Source organism: Pangasianodon hypophthalmus, chromosome 15, assembly GCF_027358585.1.
Source record: "Pangasianodon hypophthalmus isolate fPanHyp1 chromosome 15, fPanHyp1.pri, whole genome shotgun sequence".
NCBI classification, from domain to species: Eukaryota; Metazoa; Chordata; class Actinopteri; order Siluriformes; family Pangasiidae; genus Pangasianodon; species Pangasianodon hypophthalmus.
The window spans coordinates 8,120,388-8,142,575 of NC_069724.1; positions in this window are offsets into that span (position 1 = coordinate 8,120,388).

Sequence of the window (22,188 nt, forward strand, 5' to 3'; positions counted from 1 at the left end):
GTCCATTCAAGCTACAAAGTGGGGGGAAAAACACACTCCAATGTTCATCTTTTGTTAGCAACAAGCTAGCCAGCTAACTGTGATGAGTGATGTATATTTACCTCTTTAAAACAATGAACTTTATATTCACTTTTACAGATTTAACAAAACTATGGTTTTTATTTTGTTTGATCTAAAGCAAGTACTTGTTTATACAGCATAACTCATATACATGACCATATAGTGTAACTCATTTAAGGGTAAGAGGTGCTACTTTGTTTGCTGTTGATGCTGTGAGCAGCCATGTTGATTTGAAGTTATTTGCTGAACTTGGGGTTGAGGAGACCATCCTGAGTTCCCAGGTAAGAATTCTGGGGGTATTTTTTGTTTTGGTTTTTCCAAGTTGGAGGTCAGAAATTATGAGTTATGACCTTTAGTCGAATACAGCATTGTTCCTCTCTGACAAGGTTTTACCTTGATAATATTCTTATACTGCATTTGACCTCTGACTAGGAAAAAAAAAATATATATATATATATATATATATATATATATATATATATATATATATATATATATAATGCCCCCTCAACTCAGAATTCCTACTTATAAACCCTGGATGTAAAATTAAAATGGCTGCTCACAGCATTAACAGTAAACAAAGTAGCAACTCTTACCCTTAAATGAGTTACACTATATGGTCAAAAGTATGTGGACACCTGATCATCACACTCATTTCTGGGTCTTCTCCAAACTGTTACCCCAAAGTTGGAAGCACTCACTTGTATACAATGTCTTTGTATGCTGTAGTATTACAATTTCCCTTTACTGGAACTGAGGGGATCAAACCTGTTCCAGCATGACTATACCTCTGTGCACAAAGCGAGCTCCATGAAGACATGGTGTGCCAAAGTTGGAGTGGAAGAACTCGAGTGGCCTGCACACAGACCTGACCTCAGCCCCAATGAACACCTCTGGGATGAACTAGAACGCTGACTGCGCCCCAGTGCCTCCTCACCCAACATTAGTGCCTGACCTCACTAATGCTCTTGTGGCTGAATGGGCATTAATCCCCATAGCCACGCTCCAAAATCTAGTGGAAAGCCTTCCCAGAAGAGTGGAGGTTATTATAAGCAAAGGGACTAAGATAGAATAAGCTGGAATAACTGGAATAAGAGGTTCAAAAAGCACAAATGGGTGTGATGGTCAGGTGTCCACAAACTTTTGGCCATATAGCCAAATAGTGCTATATATACAAGTTCCCAAAGAAGGTACGTCCCACTTCTGAAGTAAGTTGAATGTAGCATTATACCCTGACCTGTTTGCTCTAGGATGAGGAGATATTCTGATGGAGATTATAAAGCACTTCTGTAAGTCACTCGAGAAAGGGGCGTCTGTAGATATATTTAGTAGATTTCAGTTGTAATGCTCTAAGAAATAATGTTGCAATGTTTTAAAACATCTACTAAAATAACGTTATTAGAATGCTCATTCAACCTTCCCAGTTCATACATGGGAACATAGGGTTAACATTTCTCCAACTCAAAATGTTGCAGCAATATTCTAGAAATGTTAATCCTACACTCCTGAGATATACACACACAATCTCCAGTTTTATCAGATAAACTACTTTATAGATAGAGGCATGTGTACACTCTTAGAAAAAAAAAGTCAAATCCTGATTAAGGGTTTTTTAAGTTGTCACTTAAAGGTTGTATGTTTCTCTGTAAAATGAGCCCAAACTAGAAACCTTTAAGAGCTCTTACCTATACACCCAACCCCTTGAAGAAGTGTAGTTTATTGATTAGATCCCTGTTGCTATGCACTTTGCAGTCAGGTAAGGGACCACCACAGTATCACCTCTGAGCAGATATTCTTTGGGTTTCTCAATGCACCATGTCAGTGTCACTGCTGTGCTGAGAATGAGCCATCACCCAAGTAATACCTGGTCAGCAATGGTGCTGTGGTGGTCCCTGTGTGTTGATGGATGAGGGAGAGGCCACCTGATAAACTGCAGGGCAACAGATTGGCCAGACAAGGGCAACTAATGTGGTGAAGTTCACTAGTGAAGAACTCGTAAAAATTGTGTCCAAACCTTTACAGTTTTTAATGTTCAGTGTAAAGATTTATGTGTATATATGTCTATCTGTCTATCTATCTATCTATCTATCTATGTATCTATCTATCTATCTTCCTTGTCTCCCTTTTGCATTTTTTTCCCCACTTTTTCTTGATGCTGGGACAAAAAATAAAACTAATACGGTATAAAACTATTCTATATTTTGTGCATATTGCTATGAGCTTTAGCGCAAAAGTCTTTGTGCAGATCACGTTCAATTTGTTACTCAAAAAAACATTAGTCTTTTTTTGGTCGAAAATGTTTTGTGTGTCCCTACTAGCAACTGAGTGTATATGCCCTCAGATGAACAGTGTATGTTTGCCAGTAGTGTGAACCTGACAGGTCGTGACTGCCATATTTCGTGTGTATGTGTTGGCTGCGTTCCTGTATGCACTCTTACACTCCGTGTGCACTGGATTTCTTTCCCTAACCCATGTTTTGATTCCTCATGATCTCGACTTGACACACTTCCAAACATTACATGCCATTCAATTCCCTGCTGATAGAAAGGAGCTGATGTGTGTCTGAATATTATTAGTATAGTTTCTTGTAAATGAAGCTGAATATGCATGTGAACTTGTGTAATGATAACAATGAGTGATGGGGGAATTATGCAATTTGCTGTTTAATTTATGCATTAATTTAATTATTGATTTGTTGCTTGTATGGTAATTTGAGCAGTTTATTTCATTTCAAAATCAACTTGACTTAGCTTTATGCTGTCTGTTTGCATGTGTGTGTGTGTGTGTGTGTGTGTGAGAGAGAGAGAGAGAGAGAGAGAGAGAGAGAGAGTGAGGGAGAAGGCAAGAGAAAGAGAGAGAGTTTATGAACCCAATCACTGAACTTGAAAATGGTCTTTTATTTCATGCTGGGTGAAATGGGTTTATTATACGGTGGATGTGCATGATCGCGTGGGATGCTTTGTGACTCATTTGTATCCTGGCAGCTCGCTGAGGTAAAAGAACACATAATTTAAAAGTTCACTTACTGGCGTCGCAATATTCAGATGCCAGGAGGGGTAAATGCTATGTGGACAACAACGGCACATTGTCTAACGCATTATTATGATCATGAGAAAACCAAAGAGGAAATTAATCATTAAATTCCTGTCTACCTGAAATTATCTGCACCCTTTATTAGAATCGATGGCACTGCACGCTGTACTAAACAGAGCTGTCAGTGCGGTAACTCCAGCCACTATCTTTTAATTACAGACCAGGCTGAGGCTCATAATGATATATTCAGTGCTGTTTACAAATGTGCCCTCCAGAGAATGGATTTCTCTTCAAATTAATAAGCAAGACTTTTAGAAAATCCTTTGTTTTTCCTCAGTCATCATATTATTTTCATCAACTGGTGCAGTTGATTATTATAATAAATTCTTTTTGACTGACTGACTGTGATACAGTGCATCTACATTTGATGGTTATACTCAGATCTGGAAAAACATGAAAATGAAAATCTTTCTTTTATAAACAAATCATTATTCCGAATCACTTATAACAATACTTGTTTTATCTGTTAATCAAAGATTACAATATTATTGTGATGTTATAATTAGAAATTGACTATTGAGAAGGTTTGCACTGACGTACAGCATTCAGTATTAAAATAATTTCAGATTTATTGACAGATATATAAAAATAATGGAAATTATTAAATGGCAAATGAACTGGAATACACTTTGTACACTTTGCTTTCAATTCACCAATCTACCTATTGGCATGTTTTTGGGGCATGTTCTGCAGACAGAGGGAGAAGACGCCAAACTCCACACAGACACTCCGAAACTCCACACAGATGTGATCTGGCTGTAGATAATCATAGCCATACCGACATTCAGTATATGACCGCACTCTTGCTCGTGTGATATAGCTTTTATACAACAATTCTATGAACAAGAAATATAAACAATAAATATCATGTAAGTGACATTTTGGAGATAATATTGCCATATGTTTTGTTTATTTTTGCTCCACTAATGGAAATAGATCCAGAAGAATACACACTTAACTTTATAGCCTGTCAGCTAGCTCGCTCACATTGATTTGTAGATTCCCGTTAAAGGTGCTTCTGGTGAAATGGGCATCGCTTCATCCTTTTCATCTTCATCTGACAAGCTTTCATATTTAAAGCCAAAAGTTACATTCCTGAAAAGTATACTTTGCCATGTCCGCTGATGATGTTGCTAACTCTACTGTAGTATCTGTTTTGAATTAGGAAGCGGAATTTTATGTGGCGAACACAAATGAGCGGACTGACACACAGTGAAACGTTTAATATGTAGGGAATAAAACACAATACCACAGCAAAATGACATCAAACTTTATATCTGTTTATAGTTACATTTAATGTTGTGGAACATCCACAAAACAAGTTAGGTCCTGTTATCACTTGTGTTACAGAATAAGTGATGGTCATTCAATTACCAGCCTCTCTTTTTTCTTTCTTGAAGTTAATAAGACTAAAAATATGCAGCTACTGAAGACTCTCTCATGGTGGAAAACCTACAGCTTACAGAAAAGTTACAGCTTTTTACCTCTGACTGTGAAACAAACATCTGCTCACAGAAAACAATTACATTTTTCTTAAATAACAGCACATCTTAAAAATCTGTTTATTATTAGTTGTTACGTGGAATATCTGCCATAGATATCCCTGTGCATTAGTCGTTACTATAGAAACGATAACGTATGAAAAGGAGCACATTAATATAAACCTGTGATTTGCTTTGAAGCCAGCAGTTCACTTTTTTATCAGGGAAGTAGAGCTTTAGTTTGACTCAAAATATTTGATCATTCTTTACTAACATTTGATTTGTTGAAGCAAAGGCTCAAATAAATTCACTTGTATCTTTCATCACTGTCCTCTTGCTCCCACACCGCTGTCTACTACACTTCTGACTGATCACAAAAAGATTATGAGAGCCATGGGAAATTATAGCCTGTCTTCGCTAATCTGAACAACTTTGAGATGTAAACAGCCAAAGCCTGATTGTCTTAATACATTTCCTAGTTGAAAGCAGTGTGAGTGCAGCATGGTGCAGCATGACGTCTGCCCATTGCAGATCATGATCTTGTTACGATTACTGTTTGTTCTGCTATAGAATAACCTTATATTTAATTCTGCTCTGATTGTGTAGTCAGGGTTTCTTTTTTTTCAAATGCACCATGATAAGAGCTTTAGGAGGACAAAGTTTTAACACCTTACACGAAGCCTACATTATGCGTTAGTGATAAGCGACCCAAGAGAAAAGAGTTTGAGATAACATTCTTCTTCTGCAGCTTTGCATCGAAAAAAAGCTCTGCAATGTGCAACTATTATGAGAAAGAAGCCATATTCATTAAGCATGAAAAATATAATCAATTCTTCGATGCATTGTGAATTTCCTTTTAAGAATTCTGCATCAATGGGCAAAACATAGAAACACAGAATCAGACCTTCACATAGCTTCTGCAATTTTTATTTTTTGAAGAATGTCCAATAGTACCAAACATTGCTGAATAAGCACAAAATGCACTACCTGGACATTAACTACATTGCACATTCCATATTATCTTTGTACTGTAGTGTGTGTACTGCACAACACTACTGCACTCAACACTTTACATGCCCACCTAACTGTTTACATAAATTACTATGCATAGATTTATTTTACTGTTATCTACATATATCACTACTCACTGCTAATACCATACTTATACAGTTCTACTATTTATTCATTTTTTCACACAACATTCCTTGTACCTCTACACTCACTAGCCACACCTGGAACACCTGTACCCCAATTATGCTCTTATCTAATCAGCCAATTATGTGGCAGCAGATAAATCATGCAGATAAATGCAGATAAATAAATCATGCAGATAAATGCAGATAAATAAATCATGCAGATACAGGTCAAGAGCTTCAGTTAATGTTCACATCAAATATCAGAATTGGGAAAAAAAAAGTGATCGCTAGAGTTCACACTGAAAGGTGCAGAAAGCAAAACAAACAAACAAACAAAAAAAATCCAGTGAGCAGCAGTTCTGTGGGTTGAAATTGATGAGAGAGGTCAGTGGAGAATGGCCAGACTGCTTTGAGCTGACAGAAAGCCTACAGTAACTCAAATAAGCACTCTTTACAACTGTGGTGAGCAGAAAAGCATCTCAGAGCGCATAAGATGCCAAACCTTGAGGTGGATGGACTACAACAGCAGAAGACCAAATTGGGTTCCACTTCTGTCACCCAAGCACAGGAATCTGAGGCTACAGTGGGCCTGTGCCTACTGTAGCCTCAAATTCCTGCTGTTGTAGCAGATCCACCACAAGGTTCAGTGTGCTGTTGATTCTGAGATTCTGAGATGCTTTTCTGCTCACCACGGCTGTAAAGAGTGGTTATATGAGTTACTGTAACCTTTCTGTCAGCTCAAACTAGTCTGGCCATTCTGAACGGTGGACAGTGAGTATATATATAAATAATCTTTTTTTACTTTTTCTTATTTATACCACAGCATGGTATAATCTGATCAGTCAGAAGGCATGCATTATTTTCACGTAATAGCACGGCTTGGACAGTAGTTCCAGCTGTAACATAACAATAGGTTAATATTAATACACTCATTCTAATATGTTATTATTTCTATAATAACACCTCATACACAGGGACTTGCACAGTAGACGCTCTACATATTCTAAGACTAATAATAGACAGATTTTAAAAAAATGTAATGCTGTTTAACAAAGTTAAATATATAATGGTTGATGTGGTGACACTTCCTTTGGAGACATTTATTTAACATTTATGGAAAGAGTCTCTGTTGTAAACACTTTGAAACAGTCAAAGTTTCCCAGCTCAGGAAAGTCTTCAGGACAGAGGAGTTTACGCTTTCTGGTTTCTCAGTAAAACAACAGGCTGTGTTTTCTGAGAGAGAGAGAGAGAGAGAGAGAGAGAGAGAGAGAGAGGCTGGTGAGGAAATGACTATTTATTGCGGCTATAACATAAGTAAGAACAGGAACTAACTTGTCTCTCGGATGTTCCACAACATTAAATCTAACTATAAACCGTTAAAATGTGCAACATTTCGTACATTAATAAATGAAACATTGTAACCTTCTGCAAATTGTTGTGGTATAACTGGAATAACACACTCCAGATCATGCTGTTATATGCTGTGCATTGTGCCTGCGTTATATATAACAGCACAATCTGTCTTGTGTTATTCCTTACATAACTGATTGCTTTGTTGTTGGAGCTCTGCAATTTAAGAATTTCATTTACCTTTTATACTTTTTAATCCTGTGTAAACAGTAAACTGTGATGTAACAAAACATTTAAATCTAGAACATCGAAACATTTCTAATGAAAAATTGACAAATTTTGGACAAAAATGATAATATGTTTTAAAAGCAGCAAGTGGTTATATTTGTGGTATAAAAGGAATAAAACATTTTGACACATGCTGATATAGGAAGTCGTATTGTCATATTAGTCATGAGAAACACTCAACTTCATTGTGAGCTTGAAAAGATTCTGCATCGATGAACAAAAGGTTATAATCAGACTTTCACAGAGATTTTTGTGGAAGTGTGTCCAATAGTACCAAACATTTCTGGTGGAAAAAATGATAATATTATGTTTTAAAAGCATTAGTACAAAGTACTAGATTAATCAAAAATGTATGCTATAGAAATCGAGCATTACGAATATTAAGGTAATATTCTAACATAGTACACATATATTTTCCAAAGCTAAAATGTTCCCACTGTTTCTGTGCACACTGAAAATAAAAAAAAAAGATTAGAAATAGATTTGTTGCAAGGTTGAAATGTACAAAAAGTAACATCTTAATTGGTAATTCTTTTATTACTTTTTTTTTTTTTGCTCTCTCAACCCACGTAACATCTGACAGCCTCATGCTAGGAGGAGCAAAAAGAACAGGGCTTTTTAGACTGCTAATTGATCTCTTTTACATAAAACCACAAATCGTCAGGAAAAAAATAGCATATTCTCTGTGAACAAAAACAGAACTTGTCGAGCAGCTCCAAAGCACTTACTGTTCTGAAAGAATTGCTAAATTAATCACATCTTTAATTACACCACTGATCATCAAAGGCTTTCTACTTCACTCCGCTTGTTGTAATGCACTTATAAAGTGACTCTATGATCTAGAGTCAAGTAGATGATGAAGCATATTAAATGAACAGAAACAGTATGGTACTGCCTGGCAGATGGCACCTACAGCAGCGGGTATACAGTTCTGCCCACCATGAAAACTCATTTCAGCATAAAAGGACCTCTGATTCTGATTTTTTTTTATGCAGCCTTATATAGCATTACTCTGCTAGATTTCTATAATTTAGGCTGCTGATTGAAAGGCTTTTATGTGGTAACCTAGATGTTGTTGTTTCACACTTATTGACTACAACAAATAATATTTTAGCATTGCCTTTGCTAAAAGCGTGCATTTTTAAATAACATCAAAGCGCTGTTGAATTCTTGAGTGGTTGGAATGTGTCGATTAATTTTCTATAACAGCAGCTATGGCACTAGTTCCAGCTGTAATTCAAACCACAAGTTCCTATTAACGTGCTTGTTATCATTTCTACAGTAACAACTTACACTGGGATTTGTATGCTGGACTCTAATCAAATTTAAAAAAAAAAAACATGTAATCATTGATATAATCAAGTTTTCAGTATAGAGACATTTATTTAACATTTTTGGAATGAGTCTTCAGTGTCAGTGCTTTGTAACAATCAATGTTATGTTTTTTGATGCAGAAAAGGCTATAAGATAGAAGGGTTTTTTCTGTTTGTCTGGAACATTTTTGTCTAAATAACTTTAAGAGAGAGAAAAAAGGGAGGCTGGTGAGGGAATGACTGTTTATAGCTGCTATAATGTAAGTGATAACAGGAACTAACTTGTTTCAGGATGTTCCACAACATTAAATGCAAGTATAAATGGATTAATAAATACATGTCATTCATACATACAATACATACAAGAATTGCTAGTGTTGGAAAATAATTGTGCTATAAGAAGAATGAAACACTTCAGGACATGTTGTTACTGAAAACTAATCAACTTTGTTGCGGTAACAGTAACAGTAGCTTTGTGTCAGTCTGCGTCACACCACCGGGTCATTGATTGTGTTCCTATAACAGCATGCCCTGATATGTTTTATTCTTTACTTAATCTCATTAATGGTCTTTTAACAATCTTTTTTCACATATTTTATGCCTATTTTAGGATACACTCTATAAGCTGTTTTAGATTCTAAAAATAATCTGATGTATTTGCTCTGGATCAAAGCCATATGGGCAATGAGACAAATAGGAAATTGCAATATAAAAAGTACAGGGGGAAAAAAACTTGATCCAAAGCATACCATTGTTTGTGTGTGAAATATGCTGGGTGTAGTTATACATAAAGCTCTAACCAGAACTGGTACATTTATCTCCAATGAGTAAAACACACTGTCCTGGCAACCAAAGTGTTTTGGGCCCAAAAAGTAGGAACATATTGACTGATCAAAGCCAATCTACCAATCTAACCCCTGTAGAGCTTTTCACACACTAAAGATAGGACTGAAGCCTGAAAGCCCTGAAAAAATACCAGTAACTAAAGATGGCTGCAGTGCTCTGGCTGAGAATTACATCTCCCATTCGCTCCAACTCACGATTATATTCTGCCACTAATTCTTCAGTGGTTTGAGCCAAAAGCTCACATTGGTATGGCTCACCACATCATGCGTGTTCTGAATCATCTTGGGTCAAAGAGGTGATGTGGTAGAAAATTATCTATCTCATACAACTATTTTATTAAAACCAGCATTTTTCTGTATCTCAGCTCCAATTTCCAATGCACACAGTGTATCTTTTCAACACATTTAGTACTCCTTGTCTTTTCTTTATATAGCTGTTTTTTTTTTAATGAGCAAACATCTCACTATCCTACTGAGAGGATGAGGTTCCCTTTGAGTCTGGTTCCTTTCAGGGTTTCTTGCTCACCATGTCATCTCACCATGTCACCTGTGCCTTTAGGCATATAAATCTGAATTTTTGTAAAGCTGCTTTGTGACCATGGGTATTGGTAACAGCACCATATAGATAAAATTAAAATAAATTTTATTTAATTAGTCTAATTAGTAGCTCAAGCATGAAAATCACAGTTGCCCAGCTACCTGGTTTCCCTTCCAGCAACTCCTACACAGCCATCAATCTCAGCAGTGACTACCTCGCTCTCAATGTGCGTGTGTGTGTGTGTGTGTGTGTGTTTTAGCTATTTTTCAGAGTTACACTTTAAAAGCATGCAATGTCTTGGGGACACCTCTGTGGCGTTTAGCTAAGTTTTTTTTAATGTAATTGTGGTGAAGAAAACAGTCAAATACTGTGAAAGTTGTTATAATTACAACATTTATTATTTAGCTGTTATAGTTACAAACCTAATTAGCTGGTCACTTCAATTTTTTAAATTATACCAGTCACACTAATCTGTTTCTTAATCTCAAGCTTAATAATGTGAAACCAAGTATAAATAATGTCAAACTCAACCTAACTGCAATTTTAACAATAGTAATAATAATAATAATAATAATAATAATAATAATAATAATAATAATTTTGTTAACACAAATGATTTAAATGAATATTTTAAGTGTTTATGTTTGCTGTCTGTGGATGGAAAAATCAGAACTAATAAGCTCTCGTAGCTTGAATAAATTCATATAATGGCATATATTTGCCTTAGGTGTCTAATATATAATTAGTTTATTTATACTCATACAGTTAATTTGTGCTGCTAGACTAATGATGATAGGTAAAGAATCCATGTTTTTTTTTTTTTTTTTAACATCGATTCTTATTTGGTCAGAAGTTGTTGATTCATTTTCTATAACAGCAGCTCTGGCAGTAGTTCCAGCTGCAAGGCAAATCACAGGTTTAGGCTTTTTTTTTAGAAGGGGTCTCCAGTGTCGGCACTTTGTAATATTCAGAGGTGAAGTTGTTTCTTTGAGTTTTCCAACACAGGTAAGTCTTCAGGGCAGAGGACTTTATGTTTTATGCTGAATTTTTTTAAACTTCTTTTTTAACTTTTTTAACTTCTACAGAGAAAAAAGAGAGGCTGGTGAGGAAGTGACTGTTTATAGTTGCTAGGACATAAGTGATAACAGGAACTAACTTGTTTCCCAGATGTTGCATAACATTAAATTGATCTATAAATGGATAAAATATGCTTCTTTAATTAAAAAAAAAAAATCACTGGATTGACAAATCAGCTTGGTAATAAGCACATTTCCTGACTTTAATACATCCTACAAGGTCTAAGTTAAGTGTAGGTGACCATCTGGCATCCTATTTTATTCTTGGTCTTGACATGCATATATCTAGTAACATTAAAGTGGTGTAATATTGACTTTGATTTCCTTGGCAGGTACTCTACCACAGGCTGATCTAAATCACAGAGAAATCTGCAGCTTTCTAATAGCCTTTCAACTAAATAAGACACAAGCCTTTAAGCAAGCCTTTAAAAAATTGACAGAACAAAGATGCTGCCAAAGCTTTTATATGCGAACAAGGTTAGCGGCTTGTTTGTGAATCCAAACTGGATAAAAGCTGAATGGCATTACTTGATCAAAGCACTGAAGGTAGCGGTAAAGTCTGCCTTTCAAGTCATTGCATGTTGGCTGATTTGTCTGTAATTGGTGTGAACACACTGCTGAATGGGTAAATAACAGGATACAGAAACATATTTGAGTCTGCTTCATGCGGAGTATGTGATGATGGCTAAATTGATACACTTCCTCATTGGGGGTCTTCTTTTAAGCGAAGGCCATCTTGTAAAATGTCATGGTATTTATCAGTGCAACTAAATGTCAGCAAGAGCTGCCTTAACTGACTCTGTGACCTATGCACAGCATAGATTTTTCAGATATCATTTATAATAGTGAAGGACATCCGTGCCTATCCAAGTGATGAAATGGGGAAAATGTTACATTATGTTGCTTTAATTCAAATGCCAAAATGCGTCATAAAGAATTTTGTTGTATAATCTTTATATGAGGGTATTGTAACTACAATGTTCAATTACGTCCACGCTTCATACTGATAGTTCACAGTTGGCTTTATTTGTCATGAAATACCACGAATCACCATGAAAACTAGACAAAAAATAAAACAGTATTCTCAGAAAAAGTGAATAAATAAATATGGCATCTCATTCTCAATGAAACTCAATGCACATCATATGCTAACACACACAATTAGCCTGAATGTACAAACATATATCCATATACATCGACATACATCCACTTTCTACAAAGACATCAAAACAATATAACAATGCATAACAATACATAATGTAATAACCAAATCTAATAGAATAGAATTCTTAATGTAGGGAACTTCAGTATTGCGCTTCTCAAACTTTTTCATTCTCTGACACTCAACATCTGGGTCATATGTCATTACCACGTAGCTTACATGAAATGAAACCATAAAATAACAAGTGCATGAATAGTAAGGTTATCACAGTTAACAAAAATTGTTTTTTATCATACAAATAAACAAAATTAATTATTTCAATTGTTTCAGTTTATATTTCCATGGCAACACACAAACTCAATCAGTGCCAGCTACATGTGTAATGCTGCAGAAATGCTCACCAAGACCTCAGTAGAGTTTAAATAAACTCGTCCTTGTTCTAATGGCTCGCATTTTTATGTAAGTCTACCCACGTTACTAATCATCATCTCTGCAGGAAGCCTTTTCTTCAATTCACCTGTAAAACAGCCATGCTGAAAGCCTGATTTGCCTTCTCCCATACAACACATTTGCACCAGTGATGATATAAAGATCCATTTGATTTTGCAGCCCTATTCCAGAGACAGTAGATTACAAAGGGAGCTGCCAAGTTGAATTAACTACCTGGAAAGTGTCATGGATATGTCACTCTTTCCTGCTTTATGAACCCTGTTTATACCAATAGGAAAGTCAGAGGATATTTTATCAAACATTGACAGTGCATGCTTAGGGTCATTTTCCATGATTGCCAACATTTTATGATGACTCTAAACTGGCATTTTATCTCATTTCTAATCTGATTTGAAGGAATAATACCTTGTTTCAGGTGTGCACATCTAGTTGGCATAAATTTCATGCATTGACTCACAATGGAAAATGAAAATATCAGGAATGTATATCGGTTTGTTTTTCTCTCACTAGCCTGGCTTTTTGCTTATGGCGAGTTTTTTTTAGCACCAAAAGATATTTTCAGCACATCATAATATTTGTATATCAATGATTTTGTACAACGGCATTAAAATGTGGACACAGCAAAAGGATGCAATAACAGCTAAACATTCATTCATTTATTTGTTTATCTTTAGTAACTGCTTTATCCTGGTCAGCATCATGGTGGATCTGGAGTCTATCCCAGGAACACTGGGTGTGAGATGAGAATACACTCTGAATGGGATTCCAGCCCATCGCATACACATATTCACACGTATTCACACTTAGGGGCAAGTTAGTATAGCCAATCCAATCCGCTGTCCGGAGGAAACCCTTGAGGACACATGTGGAGCACCTCACAGACAGTAAACCAAGCTCAGGATCGAACCTGGGACCCTGGAGCTGTCAGGCAGCAATGCTACACCACTTGCAAGCATAATGTGTGACGTGTGAGGGTTTAAAGGGTTTAAAGACGTGTAAGGGTTTAAAGACAACATTAAACAGAAATTCTAATGAATGGAATGTGATGTATTTCTGAGTGAAACGGCATATTTGGGGAGGAGGGACTTTGGGTGTATTAATTGGAATTTTATTGTCTTGGGAAAAGTGTGCTTGTCAAACAACCATGGAGTTGAGATGCTAGTCTGCAGTCACAGTCAGTCGTGAGGGACTGCTTGCCTCCCGCAACACCACCGGCATATCCATTAGTGAATTCCAAGAGTGAACTGATAATTATTTAACCCTGTACATGTCGAATTTCATGTTCATGACTACATTCCTTATATACTGTATATGATCAGGTATTATATCAAGTCTAAATTATTTAACCCAAATAATTTTATGATCTGTGTGCCATTAGTCTGTACTTAGCATTGTGAAAACTGAGATTTCAATAAAATTGTTATGAGCTGTTAAGAGGGATTAGTCCAGAAGCAATCATTTAGCTCTGATTACAATTTGAATAAGAACATAATGATCTTCATTGTTGGATTGGGTTTCTCTTTGTCTCCAGGCCAGCCTTTGTATTGCAGACTGGCTTCCTGTCTTTGGCAGGCCCAAAGTAGTAGAGAACCAGTTGTATGATAACCAAAGACTTTCCGTGTAGTCTTCTTTTTGCATGACGGCCTCCATGGGCTTTTGTGAAGCTTTCAGACTTCCAAATGAGGATGCGGTCTGGTTGCTATCTAAGCCGGCACATCAGAAAGTTTGCTTTGATTTGCCAGATCATCACACATGCTCAGAGGCAGAAATCAGAGATTGCTGGCTTCAGTCGTTCATATGTCTCATTTGATCTCTGGTTGCCTGGATTTCTTAAGCTAATCCATGCTACATGCCTCAATTGTGCCTGATGTTCCCCTCTGCAGATCTCGGTGCTACACGAACCCCAGCCTCTCTGCTCCTCTGTTCTCTCACTCAGGGCCATTTCTAGCTACCGAGCAACAAATGGGGCCCATATACTGTACATAAAAGTGGTCAAATAGTCAACTTTTTCAAAGTTAAAGCAAAAACTGATTCTGGACATTGTATTTTTCTATTGTATTATTGCAGTTAAATGCTTATAAACAGCTAAGAATGTGTCAAACTGCACTTCAGTTATCAGCAATCCACAGGCAACAAATAATTTAATACTATAAATATGATAAATAATATTCATTATTTTTTATATATATATATATATATATATATATATCATGTTACACTATTTACAGATGTACCAGTTCTTACAATGCACTCATGTGGATGACTTGGAGGCTCGGCTGAAATTCTGGAACTGAGTGCACAGAGTACAGAAGCTCATGTCCATCATCAGAGCCCTCCTTGGATGGAGGCACTATGTCTACAGCAGCATCTGGGAGGTTTTTCAAGGCTGATAATGGCCCAGGATTTGACCCATTATAATAACTAGGTATTAAAAACCACAATGTTCAACTATGTCCTCAGCAGCATCCAAAAATAAGTCTGGATCAGACTCTGTCAGCTGGCACATTCCCACAAAAGTTCATTGTGAAAAATATACTAACCACAACTAGTAACACTTTATCTGTCTCTATACCTATAAAGTGAGTAGAGTCTGTATTTCACCTGGCTCTTCCAATTCCACAGTCAAGACATTTACTGAAACTCTCCATAAAGGTCCATGAAGGAACTCAATATCAGTCACTGTTTGAGAGTCGGGTCTCCTCAGAAGGCAGACAGCTTGATTTGAGATTTTATCAAGCAAATGTGATCTGATCATCCGGAACAGTGGATGGTCAGTCATCAATCAACTTTAACACCATCCATTTTGGTCTCAGCCTCATTACATGCTTCCTTGATTCATATTTAATGCAAGTGAGAACGAAAAAAACCCCTAACCAAATCCAATTTCCTGGTCTCTTCAGAAAACCTCCACCTCCCTAACTATGAATAAATATCAGAAATGATAGACATATTCCCTACAAAGTCTTTATTATTTATATTAAAAAACTCTGCCACTCTATGTGTATATAACTGTCACACTTGAATGCAGTATTTTGTAATACTCCACATGCCTGCAAAATCTTATAAAATGCACTTATTTGGGAAAATATACCCTCTGAATAGTTCTTTAAGAGCAAGCACACACACACACACACACACACACAGTGTGTATTACAGTATTGGTCCGGTCTTAGCAGCATTAAGATATTCAGCAAATGTTAGAATCACTATGCTATTGTTACCAGCTTAACAGTTAGCTTAGCTAATGTTACAGTAGCTATTTGATTTTAATAATTACCCAGATTTTGCTGATCAGCCAGCTATTATTAAGCTAATCATATACTAAGTAATTAAAGCCAGTCACTAGCAAGCTAACGTTAGGTTTACTTTTACATTTGTAACAGATTTGGTCCAGATTTAGCAAAATTAAACCACTCCACTAGCTAGCTAAGCATAGCGCATGTTATCATTACCCAGTTTACAGGTTATGCTAGTTAGTGTTTAATCTCCATTAGTCGCTAGTTGACTCACAAGTTAATACTAAGCTAATATCACATAAAGTAATCAAAGCCAAATGCTAGGAAGCTAGCAAACATTATGCTAACTATCATATTGGTAATTAAAACCATTAGCAAGGTTTATTTACAGCAAGATTTTCTAAACTTTTTGGTCAAATGACCCTGAATGGACAATATATTATTTTCTGCGACTCCAAGTCTTGGACTTTTGGTTTCTCCTCGTTATTTAATGTCTGGCTTGTAAATTCATATTCAATGCACTTTTTGGCAAATTTTCACGTTTTTTTTTCTTGATTTCCGTTGTTCCACTGAGTCAGAGTCACTCAGTGTTGTTGACAAACTAGTGGAGGTAAATAGACAGAGAAATTTCCTTTTTGGCTGAACTTTTGCTGAGCTAGTGCAGCATGCCTGGATTATGAAAAGATTCCCAGAAACAATTTAAAATAATAAATAATAGCAATCAAAACCTTTTATCATAGTTTGAGTAATATTTATAATCTTGATTTGTAAAATAAATGAATTAAACAAAAGAGGGTCTCTCATTACCCCATTTGTAAATCATGTGACTCCACATGGGATAACTATTCCTAGTTTGAGAATTAGTAATAACTAAAATGGTTGCAAAAAGTATCTATCAAATACAATTGGCTAATAACATAGGCACTATCATATCCACATTATTGTAACAACACCTTATCAGCTAGACAGACAGTTCTACACATGCAAGTGAAGAAAAATATAGGAAGACATGCTTGCGTGCTTGCATACATATCAGAGAATAAATGCTGCAGTGGAAGCAGTCACACATCAAGTCTAGCAGATTTCATGCTATTAACTGTCTGGATGGAAATCAGACTTTGTCATTACGAGTGCATACTTCAATAAAACTGTGAGCCCTTTAGAAGCAACCGACTCAAATAAGACACAATTGCAAGAATTTTGGAGAATGTAGATTCTCTGCTAAAATGTCTGTGGTAGCCTACATGATTATGTTTTCTTCATCAGCTAAAAAAGTCTAATAAACAACCCAGAGACGACTTAACCAAGTAGCTAATAGTGCTGTGCTCAGAATGTGTTATTAGCCAACACTGCTTTTTGAAGGAGGCTAATTTTCCTTGTGTGTGCATAATTGCCTGGAGCCTTTAGCTAGGACATTGTGTCCAGTTCTCTAGGACACCCTCTTAATACATATATTTTCTCTCTTGTAGCTAATCAGCATGCTACACAACCTGATTACCTTTCCCAGCAATGTTAGTGAGCTGGATTGAAAACACACGTCAGAGGATGTCTCTCACTCTTATTTGTCCACCCTTGCCTCTTCAAGCCTAGCAACCTGTGCGAGTACCCCCTCTCCACAAGACATCTCTTGACAAGGCGGGGAAGGTGATTCTAATTTGTTCTTGCACATCTGAGAGCTTGCGTGGCTGTGCTGAGGAATGATTCAGCAGCTCCGCAGATGCATGGTTTACTCTGGGACACGGTGCCACCTCTCATTCCATTCCCACAACAACACCTCTACATAACAACATGAAAATGAAGAAGTGAGCAGCATGAGAGCGCAACCCTCCAGCAGACCTGATAATTACCGCGAGCTGAGAGTGTGACGGCCATTACTGCTCTGTCCCTCACCTAGCTCAAATACTGTAAATGTCCTGTGCAGTTATAAATGAACTAACAGAGCTACATATGCCAGGATGTGTAGTTAAGAAAGTGTCATTTTGCCTTATGAATGCAAGACCATGTGACAGCTCAAATCGCTGTTAAATTATTTCCTATGCACAAATAAGGACAATATCCAAGTGTCCATTTGCATGTGGGTGAATATTAACATTAGCCAGATGATACAGCTATTTACATCTTTAAACACAAAATAAAATGTGAGTGTGCATATTGTACTACCGGCTGTTAGGATAGAAAAATAGTTCAAAAAGGGGCCTGAAGGTAAGTGAAAATTTTATGTAGTTGGGTTTCTAAATTCTAGTTTGAATTCTGACTATGCCTCAGTCACCCATGCTCAGGAATCCAGGAGATCATAATTAGCCCTGCTATCTGGGAACTCACATCCTATGATTATCAGTGTTATTCTATTCTATTCTATTCTATTCTATTCTATTCTATTATATTATATTATATTATATTATATTATATTATATTATATTATATTATATTATATTATATTATATTATAGTAAATTATATATTAAGCAAAACTCAATAACTCAAATAACCCAAAAACAAGTAGATATATTAATAATGTCAACTTTAATCTAATGACAATTTTAATAAAAATGTGTTGTGTGAGGGAAGAGTTTCTAATATTAGCTAATATTAGGTAAGCTGTTGTGGTAATGTCGCCGGATCCTGTTGTTGCAGTTGGTTTTTCAAACATAACGCAAGCTTGACATTTGCCGAACCAGGGACAGGATACTTGGCAAAAGTAGCAAAATATGGATTTTATCAGAGACAGTATGGAGTAGAAACAAGCCATTGCTTGATATTTGATAACAGTTGACTGCATAACCATCAACATGGTGGCTGTAAGTTGTGCCCTTTGATAAAAGGAGCCAGTTGCCTTGTTGGTAATGTATAACAAGACAAAAGCCAGGCCTTCAGAATCTTAAACTGATGCATGTGCAGATAAACAGCACTGCTGTCACTGCAACGGTTATGACTGGTTTTTGACTCTACTTTGGAATTGAGGAGATCCATTTTATTCTGGACTAGCTATATGAATGTGTCTGTAATAGGAAAGAAGCTGCATGTAAGCTACCTATTCCATAAAACATAGTCTGGTTAAAGGAAGCACTCTGACTAATACCTTATATCTTTCTAAAATATCTTTTGTTTTGGCTTAGATCCTAACTGAACAAAAATAAGGGTCAAAGCAACCTTTGTCTCCAGGCCAGCCTTTTTTGGAGCCAAAAACAAATGATGTACATGTTTTTTGTCAGATTTTATGAATGATTTTAAATTGATTACAGAGGATCAGGTCAGTGCACCTCTGAGGCACAAGATGTCAACATATCCTGAACTCCTGAGCTCTAGCCAAATTTCCTCAAAAACACACACACACCCCATTTATTTGGTTTATTTAAGGATTCAGCATTCATACACACACTGCGAAATCTTGCAGATTTATCTGTAATTCCAAGCCTTGTTACTGTGTTTATCTTCTGACCACTTGTGTTTAGAATCGTGAACTGCATCAATTCTTGTTTTTTGGAATATCCTTGGGTCTGGTGTGTGATATTATCTGTGTATGGTTGGTTGACTGTGTTATGATGTCACCTTGGATTGTGATTTGGATTTTGTTTGCATCTGTCCAGGGGTGTCGCCAAGATGGCTGCCAAGTGGACAGGCTTTTTTTTTTTTTTTTTTTTTTTAAAGGTCTTTTTGGTTTTGTGAGCTAACAAACACCCACATTGGCTATGAACTGCACTGAATAATAGAGGTTGAAGGATGATATCCAAACCATAGAGACAGGACTAATTATGCTCTCACAGACAGGGATGTCTGTGGTACCACTGAGATTCAGTCAAGCAGCCCAAACTGAAAGGTTTTGCATTCATGGTCTTTAAAAACTTGTTCATTTCTCCACGTGTGCCCAGCTGTTGCATTAGTGGTAGCTTGGAAAGGTGCTAGAGGGTGGCTCATAGGAAGCACATATATGATGTTTGAGTTCCAGCTTGGTAGTGATTGTATGATAGAGGGAAATGTAACTAACAGGTAGAAATGTGTGATGCCTAAATTGTACACACTGTAAATTGTAAATAGTACACACTGCCATTTTCACCCAGCTCTCATGGCTATAGTATTATTTCTTCTGTCAATCTTAAACCTGATAGAACACTATAATACTAAGGACACAATTCATTTCTCAAACCCAATGAATGAAATCTTAGCTTAAAAGTTCAGATGCTCAAAATCTTCAAGTATTTGGGGTGTCCTTCTTTTCTTCATTGTACTCTGAAAGAAACCAACTAAATCCTTCACCATTAATGGAAGTGTACAGTGAGGTGCGACATTCCTCATGTATTACTCATTGTATTCATTTTCCACCAGAGAGCAACTCTGCACAATCCCTTCAATTGTCCCTTCTCTGACTAAACAATGTCTTCAAATAGAAATTGTATTTGAGATGATGCAAGATGAAGGAAATACGCAGCTCATTATTTTTTCAACCATACACTTCACATGAACTTGTGAGAGCACATGGTGATTCTTTGAAAGACTAAAACAGACACCCTATAAAGATCAGGTGTATAAGAAATGTTTGCCTCCTCATTCTCCAGATGAATAAAACTCCAGAAGAATTAACATGGAGTGCACCGTTGAGTGAGCTGCCTCTCAGAATAAGCTTTCTACAGACATGCACTCTGAGTGGAGGGTCTGAATGGGTTCCGTCCCATCGGCAGAGCTGTGACTGTGCTGAAGAAGAGCTCTCGGTCTCTCCTACAGCTGAGAGCAAGAGTGCTGCACACTCTGAGATTACCGCACATCAAAGAGACACGACTTTAGGGCATACCACTGGCACTGACACAGCAGAGGCTAGGCAAGAGTGGCATGGCCACCCAAAAAATACTTCTGCTAACGCTGTCACTTCTAAAAAAGAATGGGGTGGCTTTCTTATTTGCAGTACAGGTGTTTGAGTGCGATAAATGCTACTCAATATGGTGCCTATTGGAGGGAATCAAAATGCGCTCGATGCTTGGAGTCATTTGAGGATATTTTGAATTTACCTGGGTGCTGTCAATAAATAGCAGATAAACTGAGTAGACCTGGAGCAATATCCTGATACCTGATTTAATAGACCACATTTATGGCAGTGTATGAGCAGTTGGATTATTGGTAATAGAAATGTGGCATATTTGCTTAAGTTCTTCCCTAAAGATGCCATAATATGAAATTTGACCTGTGCAGGATGGCTATGTATCAGCAGTTATGAATAAAGCAACCTCAGCATTTCATGCTCAAACATTTAACATGGGAACATTTAGGCTATGGATAATAATGTTTTCATGTTGAGGTTTTGTGCTTGCTCATAAGTTACAATGAACCCTCACCATCTGTAGCTGCAACTTTTATTTATACAGAAGCCACTTTGTACAACATTATCTCATGGATCAAATATGGTGCTGTGATAATGGTGCAAACATGTTCATGAAATTATGTGCCTGACTGAAATAATATAGTTACCTAACATAAGAGAAGCAGGGTTCATATAGAAGAGAATTGGGCTTTGAGATATGGGGATAAATAAATAAAATTGTAATGCTTCCCATTAAGATTCTTTGAACTACTCATTGCATTAGTTAACATTTACAAACTGTGAACTTCCTCATTAATACACCTTATACTACATCAGTGTTCAATTCTTGAATCAGATTAGTCAGAAGGTGTTGATTAATGTTCTGTAACAGCAGCTCAGACAATAGTTACGACTGCAAGGTAAACAATCTTACAGTAACAGCTATACTCACAAGGACTTGTATGATAGGCACTCCACAAAACCTAATAATAAACAGTTTAAAATGTGTTCTTATTTAAAAGTTTGCAGGAGATGATAATTTAACATTTATTGAAGGAGTGCTTTGTAATGGTCAGAGGTAAAGCTGTAACTTTAAGTTTTCCACCATGTACAAGTTTGCACTTTGTTATATCTCCCTAACATGATGAGTTACATTTTCTGTCTTAATTATTTTAAGAGAGAGAAAAAACTGATTGGGAAATACTCTTTTTACCTGCTATAACATAAGTAAGAACTGTGAATGAGTAAAAAATGTGTCTTTAATAAATGAAAAATCTTTGGCAAACTGATGTGGTGTAAGAGGAATAAAACACTTTGGGACATGCTGCTATAGTAGAATTATCCACTTCGGGGTAGTAAAAGTAGCTCTGCT